The 15,536-nt window shown below is 39.7% G+C and overlaps 1 protein-coding gene across 3 annotated transcripts in view; it reads right to left on the reverse strand.

Moving 5' to 3' along the window:
- CDK14 (cyclin dependent kinase 14) overlaps positions 1–15,536 on the reverse strand; it is a 269,013-nt gene that overhangs the window by 141,174 nt on the left and 112,303 nt on the right. The gene's annotated exons all lie outside the window — the stretch shown is intronic.

Raw genomic sequence — 15,536 nt, forward strand, 5'->3', positions numbered from 1 at the left:
AACTTGATCCACCTTTATTGTCCAGCTTCAGTGGAAGGACCTTGCCCACCCATCAGAGAAACTGAAAAGTCCACCAGGATCAAGTCAGAAGAAAATCAACCTGATCTTTTCCCTTACCTCTACCATTGGCTGAGCATCACATTAAGTCACTCAAGCTTATATCACCATGTTATCTCATTTTCTGGACATTTCAACTTCTGATCTTCATTCATGCTATCAGAACTGCAGAGTGCACACAATTATCACAGAATCCCAAGTGACACTGCACACTGATATGACCCAATACTATGCAAGTACTTTGAAAGTCATCTCAAAATCATCATTTAAAAGGACTCTCAGCAAAGTGGGGTGCTGAGAAGATGAGTAATATTTAACTAGTCAGAGTATAGTGACGAGTGTTCTAGAAAGTCTCAAAACCATCTGTGTTTTAATAACACACAGTAGGTGCATATAGATAGAGCCACCCATCAAGAACACAGAATTAAATTAATCGTTGATCACACAGCGGGAGCAAACATGGTGCTGTTGAGTAAATAAGGAATGAACAGTACAAGAAGAGGGACCAAACTAAGTTTTCACTGGTAAACTTAATTCTGACAACTTCTGAATGATTGACTTTGCAACTGTGATAAAGATCCTCTGCTGTAAATGGTACACCTGAAATGTTAGCACTACACTAAACGAGGCACTAAATAACTGAGTACCAGCACTGAAACTCATGCCCTGCTGAAGTCAGTGCGGGTTTTTTTACTCACTCTTCCTGATGTGTCAATACGACATGAAATCACTTAACCATATGTACCTCCCTCCAATGAACAATATTATTGTACATAGAAGACAGAAAGGCATCCTAGGAAAGAATTTAATTGTATTAACATGAAAGCCAGTTGCGTATCAGCATACTTCAACCACTATTTACAAATGAAGAATTTTACAGAAGAGCTGTTTTTAAAAAAAAAAAAAAAATTACTCTTGCTATATTTCTCAGTGGTCCATTTCCTTCAGCAAAAGTGCTGCATGAAAAGCAGACAGATTTGTCAGCACACACTTTTGGTGGCAGGAAAAAAAGGCTTGTGGCATATGTCTTGCTATTTTTCAAAGGAGTAAAACAGGAGCCTTTAAAGGGTCGTGTCAATCTCCTTCTGTGGGGGTGAGGCTCAACACGCCTCTTTGCCTACAGCTGGAATGAATATGGCATCACTTTGTCTCTTGTGGAATGTTTTAAAGGTTAAAGAAAGGCTGTCTCAGTAGAAAGTTGGCAAATATTTATTTTTACAAATATTTTAGTAAACAAAATCAATCAGTGAAAATAAGGCATACTGTTCTGTAACTGAAAAGAGAATGACATGGAGGGAGTACGGGCAAAGAACAAGGATTTCATAATAAAGTGAATGAAATCCAGTTATAGCGTAACTTACACTAAAAAGCAACTCAAAATCATGAACTACTAGACTTTCAAGCATATTAGAATATGAATAATATCTAGAAGATTTAAAAAACATTTTTAAGGACTGGAAATAACCTTAATTCTGGCTAGATCTATTTCATGCCTATTACAAGATTTGTATCAAATTTTTCTTTCCCATCTGAAAACATGCTGAGCACACAACTATAAAATGGCAAGATTCCCTCAAGTAACTTGTAAACTAATTTCCAACACGAAAAAGAAAGCAATAAAGGGATGAAGCAAGCTGGCAGACACTACAGCAGCAAAACCCAGTGATAATTCAAGTGAAGGTTAAATTTTTTTCCAGACTAAATCAGTGGAAGAGAACTGCTAGCAATGCTGTACCACCAACAGCAAAGCCCTTTGGTGCCAACACTGCTTATCACCTACTTTGTAATCGCATCATCTGAAAATATGGGTTAAGCATTCTTTTCACATGTGAAGGCCCTGTCAGCTCCCAAGGAACAGACACGCTGTCCTCCTCCTGCCCTTGCCCTGGGTATTGTCTCAATCATTTCATTGTCATTTACTCTTGTAGTTCATAGCACCCATCAACAATGCTAATTGGGAGGAAACGGAAAAAAACCTAGACCACCAAGATTTTTCCTTCATTCACCCTGGAATGTAGCTGAATCTAAATCTGTGTGACTGCAAACTTTACAAATTTACATTTAAACGACAGTGAAGATCTGTATTACCATGTCACTGTCTAGAGCAGCATGTGCTTATTTAAACCTTGTGGACATTGTCCAATTTTGAAATTTGCATTTTAAGGGAGAAAAATTTTCCTTTAAGGAAAAGATGGTAAGCCCTGTATGTTTCTTTAAAAAGCAGCTGGCCCTCAGAGAGCAGGAGAGGTGCTAGAAATGAAAAGATGGGCCAAAACGATGTCTCAGCTTCACAGAGTTGATAGTCACAGCTGATAGTGACAGGGTGATGCAAAAGTTAAGTGATGCTTAGAAAAGACCTAGTTGAGGTAAGCTAGTCCTTTCTATCCTCCTACCTTTGCTGAAAACATCCCCATAATTTTCAAGTACAGATTCACAATTACCTGTGTAGATGCATGACACCAACCAAACTACAGATCCAAATTCATACTGGATGGCATTCTGCGCAACAACAGAGTTAAAACACACCCAAGAAATGTGAGAAAATACACTAAAGGGATCTGCCAGCATAACCCGTTAGCACCACAGGTGGTAAGAATTTTATTTTTTTTAAAAAAGGCCAACTCAACAGCCAACAGCTTGCCTGTCTACTACATACAGATATAAAACATCACTTCCCAGCCCCCCTGAAAATATACTCAGTTCTTCCATCCTGTTGTGTCATGCATCAATTATAATTACAGCAATTTACTTTTTCCTTTTCCAGATAAAATTCTTTTTATGGAATCATTGTAATTAACAACTGACAGTAGCAAAATTGATAGCACTGCCTCTTAAAGTACCAGTTGCTGTAAGATGACACTATTGCCTTGCCAAACTTTAAACAAATGTCCTCATCTTTTACAGTTTGTGTCCAACAGTGTTTGTTCCAGCCAAAACAGGTCAGCCTTTTCCAAGAGAGAACTAGAGAACAAATATGCTCTTTAATGTTGGTGACCTTTTCTTCAAACAGTGCTCAGATCTCATGCATTGAAAGGTGGCCTTCCAAAGTTACACTTCAGGTCAAGACACGTCTTTTCTCGTTTCTGTGAAAATCTCTCAATTTGTCAAAGTTTACATCTAGTCAGTGGAAAATTGTACTTTAAAGCTGCACTTTAGCAGCTAAAATCTCCCAGAGAACCCATCCTCTCTGAGCACACTCAAACATTCAGATACTTGGCAGAAGCAGAAGAAGTCTGAGCCAAGAAGTCTGGAATCCAACATCAGTTATAGATGGGACAGCATCAGCAGCAAAACTCTTCTGATAGTTTCCTCAAAATCACAATCCCAAACCTGTTCTTCGTTGAATGCATGTCCAAGCCCCTTGCTCCATTTCTGCTCCCCCCTCTCTTCAAGCCCATTAATGACAAAAATAGAGGAAAACACTAGCCCTGTCCAAGCAGACTCTCCATCTCCGCTCCACAGGCTCCTGGCTGAGGCCGGTCAAAGTCACCAACCCTTCCCATCTTCCTGTTACTGCTTTCTACACCTTGTGATGCTTTGAATGGCCTCTGTAATTTTTATTCTTCCGGACTCGCTGTTGTAGTTGTAATCCTCTTCTTGACACCCTCATACCAACATCTGTTCTTAACTGCCATTTCTTCTAGTTCTCCTCTCTACCACTGCCCAGGCATGGGCAGTGCCACGCATTTCCAAGGGGCAGCCTTCTTCTTCCAGGCTACCAGAGCCCAGCAGAAAGGGGAGCAAGAAGGCTAGAGAGAAAACAAGAGGGAAAAGGGGACTGACCTGTTAGAAGAGTAGAGCAGGGGAAAGGGACCTGGGGGCCCTGGTGGACAGCAGGATGACCAGGAGCCAGCAATGTGCCCTCGTGGCCAAGAAGGCCAATGGCATCCTGGGGTGTATCAGAAGGGATGTGGTCAGTAGGTCGAGAGAGGTTCTCCTCCCCCTCTACTCTGCCCTGGTGAGACCGCGTCTGGAATAGTGTGTCCAATTCTGGGCCCCTCAGTTCAAGAAGGACAGGGAACTGCTTGAAAGAGTCCAGTGCAGAGCCACAAAGATGATGAAGGGGGTGGAACATCTCCCTTAGGATGAAAGGCTGAGGGAGCTGGGTCTCTTTAGCTTGGAGAAGAGGAGACTGAGGGGTGACCTCATTAATGTTTATAAATACTTAAAGGGCAAGTGTCAGGAGGATAGAGCTGGGCTCTTCTCGGTGATGGCCAATGACAGGAAAGGGGCAACGGGTGCAAGCTGGAGCATAGGAGGTTCCACATTAACACAAGGAAAAACTTTTTCACTGTGAGGGTGAAACTGGAACAGGCTGCCCAGAGAGGTTGTGGAGTCTCCTTCTCTGGAGACATTCAAAACCTGCCTGGATGCTGTGTGACCTCTCTAGGTGGTCCTGCTCTGGCAGGGGGGGTTGGACTAGATGATCTTTCGAGGTCCCTTTCGACCCATAACCTCCTGTGATTCTGTGATTCGGTGACAAAAATGCATGGATAATGCATGCAGGATTTTTAACTCTATCAATAACAGAAAAAACCCCACAACTAAATACAAGGGTAGGGCGGGAGGAGGGGTTGAAAGTTTTTCAATGAAAACTGCCATGCAAAAAGCCACTTTCACAAGGGGACCTGAATGCCATTCACAAGCTCAGGACAAACCAACAAACCAAAACCCCAGAGCGTAAATCTTGCTTTATCACCCCACATAGTACATGAGCCCTGAAATAAAGACGATTCTTTAGCAGGTCTCTTTAAATCTGTCTTGTTTATTACTATAGCTAGTAGAACTACTAGAACACAAAATTGACTTGCTAACCAACTACATGAGGCATGAAGGTCTTTGTCCCTGAGGAGAAATAGAATAGAAAACAAGCAGAGCACCTTAGCAAGCAGCAGGATCTAGAAGAAGAACTACAACATGCCTAGACCACTGTACTTCTCTGTTAACTTCCATTTTCAATTAGAAAGACTAAAGCAAATAAAACACTGAGAGGTTGTGTGGCTGAATCAGTAAGTGTAGCAGCAACTACAACTGATGAGCTCCTTTGTATTTGCAAAAATCAAATTAAGAGAAAAATCAAACTTCAGCTGTTCATTCGATTTGACCAAGCACATATTGGACTAGCCCACTCAGCATGTTAGTGTGTTGCCAATATGGGACCTGAACATCACGGAGCTACTGGATATAATCTCCTTATAAATGTACCAGTATCGCACAAAGACAAGACTCTACCATCTCACCAACTGAACCCAAACAAACCTGCCCAACACAGACACAAAACTCCTCAGTGCAACCACACAGAAATTTAAGTTCAGTATAAGCAACAATGTTATTCATGTAAGACCAAGGTTCAGGAATAACATAAAACAATCACTGCTTTGAAGCAGTTTCTGAACCTCTGAAAGTCTTTGGAACGCATGTTGCTCTAAATAAGCTTTTTCCAAGCAACTTTTGAAGCAAGTTCATCTGCAAGAGGATTTTGAGATACTCAAAAGGGCCAAACACATTTTTAGTTTCTACAACTAAAGTGAGAACATCTTAATATGCAGGAAAACACAGCTCAAGCACTATGAAGTCCATGGAACTCTCTACTAGTGATTTGCTGCTCATCATCACCTCATTCCAAGTAAATCAAAGAATTACTTCAACAAAGCCACCAAATTTTGTGGGCTGAGTTTTACTGCCAAGTGAACACAGTCTGACCTGAAAAAGGTCACAGGAATTAGGACAGAAGCAAGTACCCATAGATGCTAACGAATTTCTTTCCTACATCAGCATGGCTAGTTAGTGAGTATGCTATGTCTGACACTTCCCAACAGTAAACTGCACCTCTGGAGGAACTTACTAAATGAGGAATAATAATTCCCTCTTCCAACACATGCCAGAAAGCTTTGGCTAAAAATGAAGAACTGGTTACATCCAAGAGTGTAAGAGCACATTCCAGTTCAGATATGCATATTAAAATAGCGGCAGCCAAAGTGCTAACACTCACAAAGCTAAACATCCTCCCTAAATTCCCACCTCGGTTCAGTATTTCAAATAGCACCAGCCCTAAGAGAGCAGAACAGGCACAGGAACACTACTCGTTTATTTCTAATTAGCTCACAAGCCCATCAAAATGCCTCTCCCCCAGCTGGTGAGGACGCTTGCATATGGCAACCTGACAACATCTGAAACAAAAAGGCAAGATGTCCACAGATAAACAAACCTGGTCTGAGGCAGTAAAACACATTCCTCTCCCAAAGTTCTCCGTGACCACAACACGCTACATGTAAAATACAAAGAACCATTTATTTGAGAAGAACCTGCAGTTGGGCATCTAGGTCTTGAAGGTCTCTTTAACCTTAACTATACAATGAATGCTACACAACGTAGGAACCACGGTGGTGTCACTGCCATGAAGGTGTGTGTAGTTATCTGCAGATATTTTTCCAGCATTTTGTTGGGCTTTAACAAGTCCTGTTAATAAAACCTAGTCCTTTAGGACAGTTTGGCTTTCCTTTCACTTGAGGAACTTTATAAACTTGTTTACATAATACTCCAAGATGTAGATTCATAATTCTGTCAATGATTTTATAAGGTTAATGGCCTCTGTAATTAAAACAAATGAACGAGAAACTGAACTACTTTAAATTTATGCACTTCAGTCAGCCATAAAAACAGCAAACTCTGCAAAAAACTTGGGTGTATGAACCAGAGTAAAACCCACCTTTTTGCTGACAGCTCCAAAGCAATGTACAGAAGGGAAATACTCCTTTTATTGCTTAGACTCTGAAGGGTTTTGAAACCGAAAATACTAAGAATAGAGATTAACGCAACTTCTAGTTTCCAGACATAGATGCATCTGAGAAGTACTTTTACTCCAGAGCTGTAATTTAAAGTAAACAAACAAAAAAAAAACACACACCAGAATAAAAGTTCATACTGAAGGCTCAAAAACATAGATTCTCTTTTCAGGAGCACATGTACTATCCAAGATGGTTTTAATTTAATTTAAATCTCACTTTCTTTTATTTTTTATTTAAATCTCAAGCTTTTAATTAGTATATTTTTAAATAAATTGATTTAATTAGAGCTAAACAGCACTGACAATGAAAGCTCCAAGTCCCTTCCTCCAAAAAAAAAAAATAAATTCAATCCATCTAAAAGGAAGTCAACTAAGACTTAAAAATGTCACAAAATTTGTTTACAAATTTTATATCATGCCTCAATATTTTTTTTATTGAATTAGTTGACATACATTAGCAAGTAAAAGGCTAGATCACATCATACAGTTTTTTAAGGTCAAATAGTCTGAAGTTCCAGTAATTATAACCCAAATTTCTTTCTGGAAATAAAACTTCCGTCATCCAAACTTCACTAAAGAACTTGATTTAAAAGCAGTAACACATCAGAAGTTCATTCTACAAAAAAAATAAAGGAATAAAATCCCCTGATACTTAAGTGTTTTTTTTAAATCCAGAAGTTTCCTGTTGTCTCAGAGAAGTTAGGAGTTGCTTCATGCTCTTGAACTCTGACGAGGAGTTTTTCACGTGCAAAGAAACAAATTCTTTGAATGTGACATTCTCCCTTCTTGTCCACAGCTATAAAAATGGACGAAAAAAATCAATGCATGGGCTAATGGCGAGATGGGAAGGTTGTTAATGCAATTCACAAGCTGCTTGGACTACTGGTAGAAATTGGACAGAAAGGTGTTAACAAAGTCTTGAAGCCATTATCCACACATATGTACTCTTACAGGTTATTTAGTTTGACCTCCTCAATAGAAGGAACAATTTTCAAGCTCATAAATTTTCACTAAGCATATTTTTAGAAAGACATCCATCCTCTTGCAACAAACCAGCTGTAAAAATGCCCCCAGCTCTCATCCACATTTGGTAGAGTGGGAAGCCTATCTAATCCTTACACTGAAAACTTAAGCAAAGCCTGTTTGATCAGATTTTGTTTGGAGACTATACATTGCTGCAAAACCTTTTCTTTTGCCTTTATATAGATTTGTACTTATTTGTGCAAGCAAGGCTGAGAGGCAGCAGCATACAGACACACATCAATACCAATCACTTGAATTTTGTTTGTGAGCTGCAGCTACAAACCTTAGCTTCTCCACTAGCATGCAAAATAAAGCATTTTTGATTACGTAAATAGTCCTTGCTTTGAATAGGGTCTCAAGTGATTCAAATGTTAATTCTGTTAGAAATCTTGATGCAACACCAGTAGTTCAACCATGTCAGCTTTATAATCAAGACTTCCTGAGAAACACGTAACTGCAAATTGAAAGGTATCTTTTAGGACCACAAAATACATTGAGATAAAGTAACTTGGAAAAGTGTGAAAGTTCTTTACAGCTTTTTGTCAATGGGTCTACGACCTGCTGGGCTTGGCTTTGAGTAAGATGCCCCTTCAAGAACTGGCAGTTTCCTACCAGCGGCGATGCAGGCACCATTGAGAAAACCAGGAATGAAACAACACAAGCAAAATTTTATCTTGTCCAGACTGCTAAATATCTGGGGCTTGAGTCTTCTCATTTTATTAATAAAACCCTCACACAATCCAGTGACTGTATGAGAATGTTCCTGCCAGTATTAAACACATTTTTGAGCCCTCACAGCACACAAAAGAGCAAGCCAGTGTCCTGGATTTCAAACAAATAGGGGGAAAAGAGAAGTAAGCATGTGTGTCTGTCTGTGTTATTCTGCCATTTGAGGGTGAAATGTGTAAAAAACAGAGTAGATTATATTTTTTTCAGTAATAAAATTTTGGAAATACTTGGACAACATACAAGTAGGTCAATTTTGACTGCTTCCAAACTAGAATTTCAAAATGTACCAACTGAACAGCTTTTCTTTTTATTGTGCAAGTACAGTTTTGAATTTTTTTTCCCCGGTCAGTTGTATTTAACCTATCATCACAGTAATTTGGGTTACTTCATCCTCTCAAGTTGTGGGAGATCTGAGGGAAGGGAGGGAGGATGTTTTCAGATGGAAGACAGCCACAGCCAAACTGGCACTGCTATCGCCCTGCCTGTGAAGCTAGCACGGTGCTACACCAAGATTCCTACCCTCCTCTTGACTTTCTTGATTGCTTCTGCTCCGTGAAAACCGTGTGCTAAGACTAAATAAAACCAGAGGATATTTGTTACACAGTTACCTGAGCTGTACAACTAAGACAGGATTCAAAGAACTGACTCTCAGCTTAGATTGCCTATAGACAAAAGAAGGGTGTTAGAAGCTTCCATAGGAGATCCAGAGCAAAAAATTAAATGCTTAAAATTAGCTGTCACTGACAGTGCAGGTTTTGAGCATCTTCTCAAGGCAAAATTCACAGCATCCTTATTCACACTAACCCTTCCTAACATCCCAAAGTAACAGTCAAAGAAAATCAGCTTCTGCACTGTTTACGGGAACTCTGAATCAAGCTTCACAGAACAAGGACAACGAACAAGTTGTATCAGATCATAATGGATACAAATCATCAAGTTGAGTAGAGCTAACACATCCTTATTTACAAGTCTTCCTCCATTCATTTGTTCTTGGTTCACTTTTCGATTAGCTCCAGCTAAATCTGCTGCCAGCTGAGACGCTGTGGAAGTGTGACAAGTGGCTCAGACCTTAAAAATTCCAAAATACACAGTTCCAGATTCTACAGCTGTTATGATGACTTTTACATTCCACTGTCGTGGCTTGTATTTTAATAAATGGGTCAGAGGTGGAAGGTCACGATATCCTATTAACAGTCTCTGAACCATCCACTTCCCCTTCATCTCAGCAGAAAAATGTGATACATTATCAGCTTCTTTTTTATATTGCTTACTCAGGAGGAACATTCCAAAGTAAAATAATGTGGATATTCATTTTCATTGCTTTGAAGAAGACAGTAACGGTCAATTTCTAATTTTGAAATATTTCTCTTCTATTATTTTGAAATAATTCTCTTCATATTGATTATAAAGCCTGAAAGCAGTAACTCCACCCACGCTGCAAGAGGAGATCCCACTAGGAAGCATGGATTTCAGCTCCATATAATTCTTGAATGATAAATCTCCTACCTCTCCCAGCAAAAACTGAAAAATGGAACCAAAATGTTTGCAACACAATCTTCAGCCTATGGAAAAATGCAAGAGAGGAAAAGGAGTCGTGCTGTCTCCCGACGGACCGGCCTGACCCAGACAACTGTGCCTGCAGCGTTCAGCAGCAGGTGGACCAAAGAAAAAAGCAGCCTGTGAAGAAACAGAAAATAAAAACAAGGGAGGAAAAGAAATAATGTATTTTTTTCCTCACATCTAAGACTTCAATACAAGATGTATTTGCTAATGCTTTTTCCACTGTTTTGATTATAACTGATGTTTTCCTTCCTATGAGAAAGGTATTAGTGCATTCTTCTTATTGACTACAGTGGCTGCTGCCACATTTCATGCCAGTACAAAGACACAGGCTACTGAAAATATTTCCCAAGTCTTTCAAAGTTTAGAAACAATTCATGCTTAAAATCTTCAGCAAAGTACTCTGATCTAAACATAGCATTTTACCATAGTAGGAGTTTTTAATTCCCCGAATAAATGACGTATTTAAGGAAGAATTGAATCATTACCACAAAAGACGGGAATAAAAGGCAGCAAAGCAAAATACTGCAGCAGCCTCGTCCTTTCAGGCTGCCTGTCTTCTCAAAGAGCAAGACTCTTCCGAAGGCACGGCCCATCATCTGCAAATAAGGATCATTCTCCCTTTGATATAGGACTGATTTATACAGATATTAAAACAGAATAGTATCTTGCGTCTGGAAAGAGACTGATGGTGCTCAATTTCAGGACCTGCTTATAAACAAGTTACAAATTTGCAATAAATTAGTCGTGTTTTTTCTCAAAGGGGAATAAAAAAGTAGTTATTGTGCTGTCGACAAAAGCATTGAAAACAAAGGCAGTGTTGTGGATCCAGCAGTAGCACCTGTATGTCTTCATTGTTTTACTCACGTCTGAAGAGCCAGGACTGTTTCATACCACATTTCTAAATAAATTACACACATCAGGGGAATTAGGATAATTCACTCACGAACTTCCTGTGTTAAAAACACACAAAGCCGTTCTGATGATGTGGTTATGAAAGATTTGAAGATACTGAAGTCAGTAGCAAGAAGACGGTCATGTGTCTCGGACACAACTTCTGATGAAAACTGACATCTTTCATGGGAAGCATTTCATCTTTATCCAGATGTGGGGACGTGTCCAACTCACGTTAGATATTCTCTGGGTTGATCAAAGACAGTACACCACTCTTCACAAAGGATTTGGTTGTTTAGGGGATGGGGTTAATCAGGTTTCTGTGTCAAGTCTTAAAGACATATAGGAGATACGCGTATACGCAATACACAAACACACACACACACTCCTTTCCATACATGTAGTGATGTATCTCCTTCAAGGGGGAGAGATTTAACACTGGGATTTAACTAACAATGTTCTCATATCCTTAGTCTGCATTTACCCTAAGTTGAAACTAGTTCTGCTGAGATACAACAGTCACCAACTAGTTTAACATGTGCAAAAGACTATGGGGGAAACTCAAGCTGACTGAACCAGTTCAAACACTGAGCTGCCACCTTGCTCTGGTACTTTCACAATCCAGGACACAGCAGTGGAAAAACACACACAAAACACTCAGAGGTCTTGACAAAGACAAATGTCTTTTTGCAGATTCGAAGTCCCCACTTGAATTGCAAGGCTAAATGGTACTGGGCTGAGATTATTCTCTCCACAAAAGGGAGATATAACAAAGAAAAAACAACTTGAAGAATTGGCTAGGTTCAGGGGACATTTCTTTGCCTCAACACCAGATAATATCAGTTTTAGTTCACCAGGAGGCCAAGGAAGGTACTGACACTTGGAAGGGTGCCTAAGGGTCTCTACGCAATTCAAGCTGAGATGCCATCACTTGCTAGCATCTCAATTCATATTAACAGCCAGCTAGTATCTGCATCACCAACCCAATCCAGTCCAACTGGGATATGGTCACAGGGTAAAAACTAATGCTACTTAGAGTAGGACCAACTTAGCTCTACATTTCATGGTGGCAGCATGTGCTGTAAGAGGAGGCTAAATTTGCATGCAGCATAAGACTCACCCTCACCAACTTCCACTCAAACAAGAAAGCCAAGTGTAACTTGTAGTTACGTTTTATAGTCGCATACAAAGAAAGGATTGCCACCCTCCTTTTATCCTCCATATTTTGTAATTGCCATCTTTTTTCTACCCATCCCATCATACTATAAGGGACAGCCAGAGCAGCAGACCAGACAAATCTGTAAGGCAACAGTTCTGACTCCTGCATGAAATAGGGAAGAGAAGAAATGGTTTTTTGAGCAGAAGAAAACTGCTCAGAGCAGAAGGCCCCAGCAGAGCCAAAAGCCAAGTCAGAGCACCCTGAAACTCAGGTCAGAGGAAACTGGAGCAAACGCCTTACTGAGAAGGGTTTAATAACACCACTGAACTAATGGATCTGTAACCTTCTAGCACTGGAACCAGCATGAGACCCTTTATACAACACCTTCCATGTGAATACTGAAGATGCAGAGACAACTTCTTCAGTGAAAGCAGGGCAGAGTCTGAAAGGTCTACCATTAAGCTAACTGATAACAAAATGATTATATTTTAAAATAAAAAATAATCCTCAAAGTGTCACCCCATTCTTTTCTTGCTTGAGCTGTGCCCAAGAACAAAAGCCAGAAGGTCACAGCTTGCACATAAAACGTACTGAATGAAGATTCAATTGATACAGCCGTGTTCCATCTCAGCAGGCTAGGGATAAAATATTGGAAGGGCAATGGGAGGAGGACAGAAGGGACACAATATTCTGTGGAACAAATTTAGCTCTGTGAAGCTGAATAATTTGGAATTTTCATTTGTACTTTTCAGAAAAGCATGACACTTCCCACATGATGGCAGTTCTTTACAGAGTTTAAAATTTATATCACGATTCTCAAAGGGAAACACCAAAATTTATGTTGTATTTATATAACCCTAGTTCTCCTGAAGGTTTTATAATTGTGAAAACACCTAATTTGTTAGAGGGCAAAAAGAAAAAAAAAAAAAAGAAGGAGAAAGAGAAGAAAAGGAAAGGCTACGCTCATCCTATGAATACCAAGGAACAAAGAAATAAGCAGGACAGACTTTATCAATCTCCACCATTTCTGAGCCCCCTACATGGACAGAAGCCTTCATTTGGCCACCAAAAAATAAGCGAGGAAGGAGCACGGCAGAGTTTGGACACAGTGAAAAGCAGGATACAATAACATCACAGCAACCAGTCACACTGTATCTGAGATTGAAAAACCATCAGCTCTGCCATGTGTAGCTGAGATGACCAGAAACTCAGCCAGTCAGTCCAACTGCTTTCAGAGAACCTTGTCAGTAAAAAACATTAGCAGTAAAGCAGGGCTGGGGAGAACAGCAGGAGGGAAAGCAGAGTAAGGATGAAAGCTCCTGCTGCTTCGAAGCCCCACATCGCCAAGGACCTAACATGCTTCTCTCAGACACAGGCAAATGCACACAAATGCTTATGCAGAAGAAAGTACACACGAAATATGGTTGAAAATCTCAGCTATCAGAAAAACGTTCAGTCATAAAAACTCCATAAATTAAAGGTAATTTTTCTATTATAAATGTTCAGTAAGAATGAATATACACTTCTCTACAACATGACAGCGTATTTAATAAGAAATAACATCCAAAAGTCTTGGAAATTTTAAAAGCTGATTTTTCGTAAGAAAGGTCCCAGGAATATCCTTTTCCAAAAGTACTGTAATTTTTGAAGCCCAACCTGTCTTAATCTGGAAATGTCGTATTCCCCTTTTATCTCGAGGAAGCATACAGTTTGGGTAAGGCTACAGGATCCCCATCACAGAAAGAAACAAGACAGAAATTAAAATTGCTGGAGTTTCTTTACTTTGAATACTTCTTGACCTTAAATATCCAGTGACAAAGTGTCCCAGAGGTTCATGGCTTGTGTGTTTTATTTTTAACAACACTGAAAAACAAAGCTGTTATGAATAGAAGCTGCATTGGCTTCACAGGGACTTTACAGTTAATTGAGCCATAGCTATTTAGCCTGCAGTAGGCACCAGCTCTGCCAGCTCTGTAGGCAATGAAAAAGTTCTCCAAGCTACAGCCAAGCTACTGTCCTTTTCTCTTTTTACTTAAAGGCTCCAAAGCAATGTGGCTTTTGGGGAAAGTGAACTTATCCTCAGACTCTAAAATAAAGATACAAAGCCCCTATAGTAACTCATGTGACATGCATGCTCAGAATACTTACATCTCCATAATTTGAGACGTAATCTCGAAGCTCCCCAAGGCTCGTTGAGCCAGACACATAGGAAGCTTTCAGGCGTTTCAGTTATGGAAATTTAAATTTTTTGACTGGACTTTGTGAAGGAAATATGAAAGTCTTCCAAACCCCTATCACTCAAAAGAAAGCAGCTGTCAAGCTTCCTTAATTAAAAACAAACAAACAAACAAAACTGCATAAAAGGAAGGATAAGTTTATTTCTTGCAAGAGGATGATTTCACTTCCAAAAAAAAAAAAAAATTTACTCTTTACTGGCAGATGAATTCCCATTGCAATTTTCATGTTTACCTTCCACCAGAAAATCAACCAATAATGACCCTTAACAAAACAGACAGATACCGTTTCACTGTGCCCTTGACCTACTGCATACAACCTTCCAGACCTACCCTAACACAATGAATAGGAGGCTTATCACCGTGAGTCTTCTAACTAGTGCCATGAGGTCATTTGTTGACTTAAAAGTTGTAAAGACCATTATGCTTTATATCAGTCAAAAATCACTGAGCTGGGAAGAGCATGCAATAACTCAGGTAATAATTTAATATGAGGTCACAAGAATTATATCTACTGAGTAAAAATATAATTTTCTGTAGCCCTTCCTTAGATGGTATGGGTACAGACTGTGCTGTTTCTCTGGGATAATACAGAAGCACAGCTGCTCTACATCACTTGCAGTGTGGTTACTACAAAGCAGTATTTTCCATTGTGCACCCATTAAGAACACCATGCAATAAATTACACATTCGCTTAGCTAAGAGCTCTCTCTTGGCAAACTGCTGATCTTGCCTGCACTTTTTTCTTAGCAGTTACTCCGCTTCAATTTGTCACAGACAGAAGTTTGTGAAGATTTATCTGCTCCAGCCTGAGAACTTCAGAAGGGCAGGCCTCAAAAAACCTCCCAACTTCAGGAAGTCTGTCCAGGCTGGGGCATAAAGGCGGACTTCCATCTTTTTCTTAAAGGCACTTTAAGGTTTTCATTTTTTGCTTCTCTTCTTCCCTCCTACCACATAGTGAGATACAGACAGAAGAGGCCTGGAGCTTTGAAGACTTCTGAAGATGTTTTGTGGCCAAGAATTAAGCATCTCTCCTCCCTGCTCTATACTGACACACAAACACATTAAGTTTTCTCCCACGAGTCATAAAACA

Source organism: Leptosomus discolor, chromosome 6 (assembly GCF_034619465.1).
Source record: "Leptosomus discolor isolate bLepDis1 chromosome 6, bLepDis1.hap2, whole genome shotgun sequence".
NCBI classification, from domain to species: domain Eukaryota; kingdom Metazoa; phylum Chordata; class Aves; order Leptosomiformes; family Leptosomidae; genus Leptosomus; species Leptosomus discolor.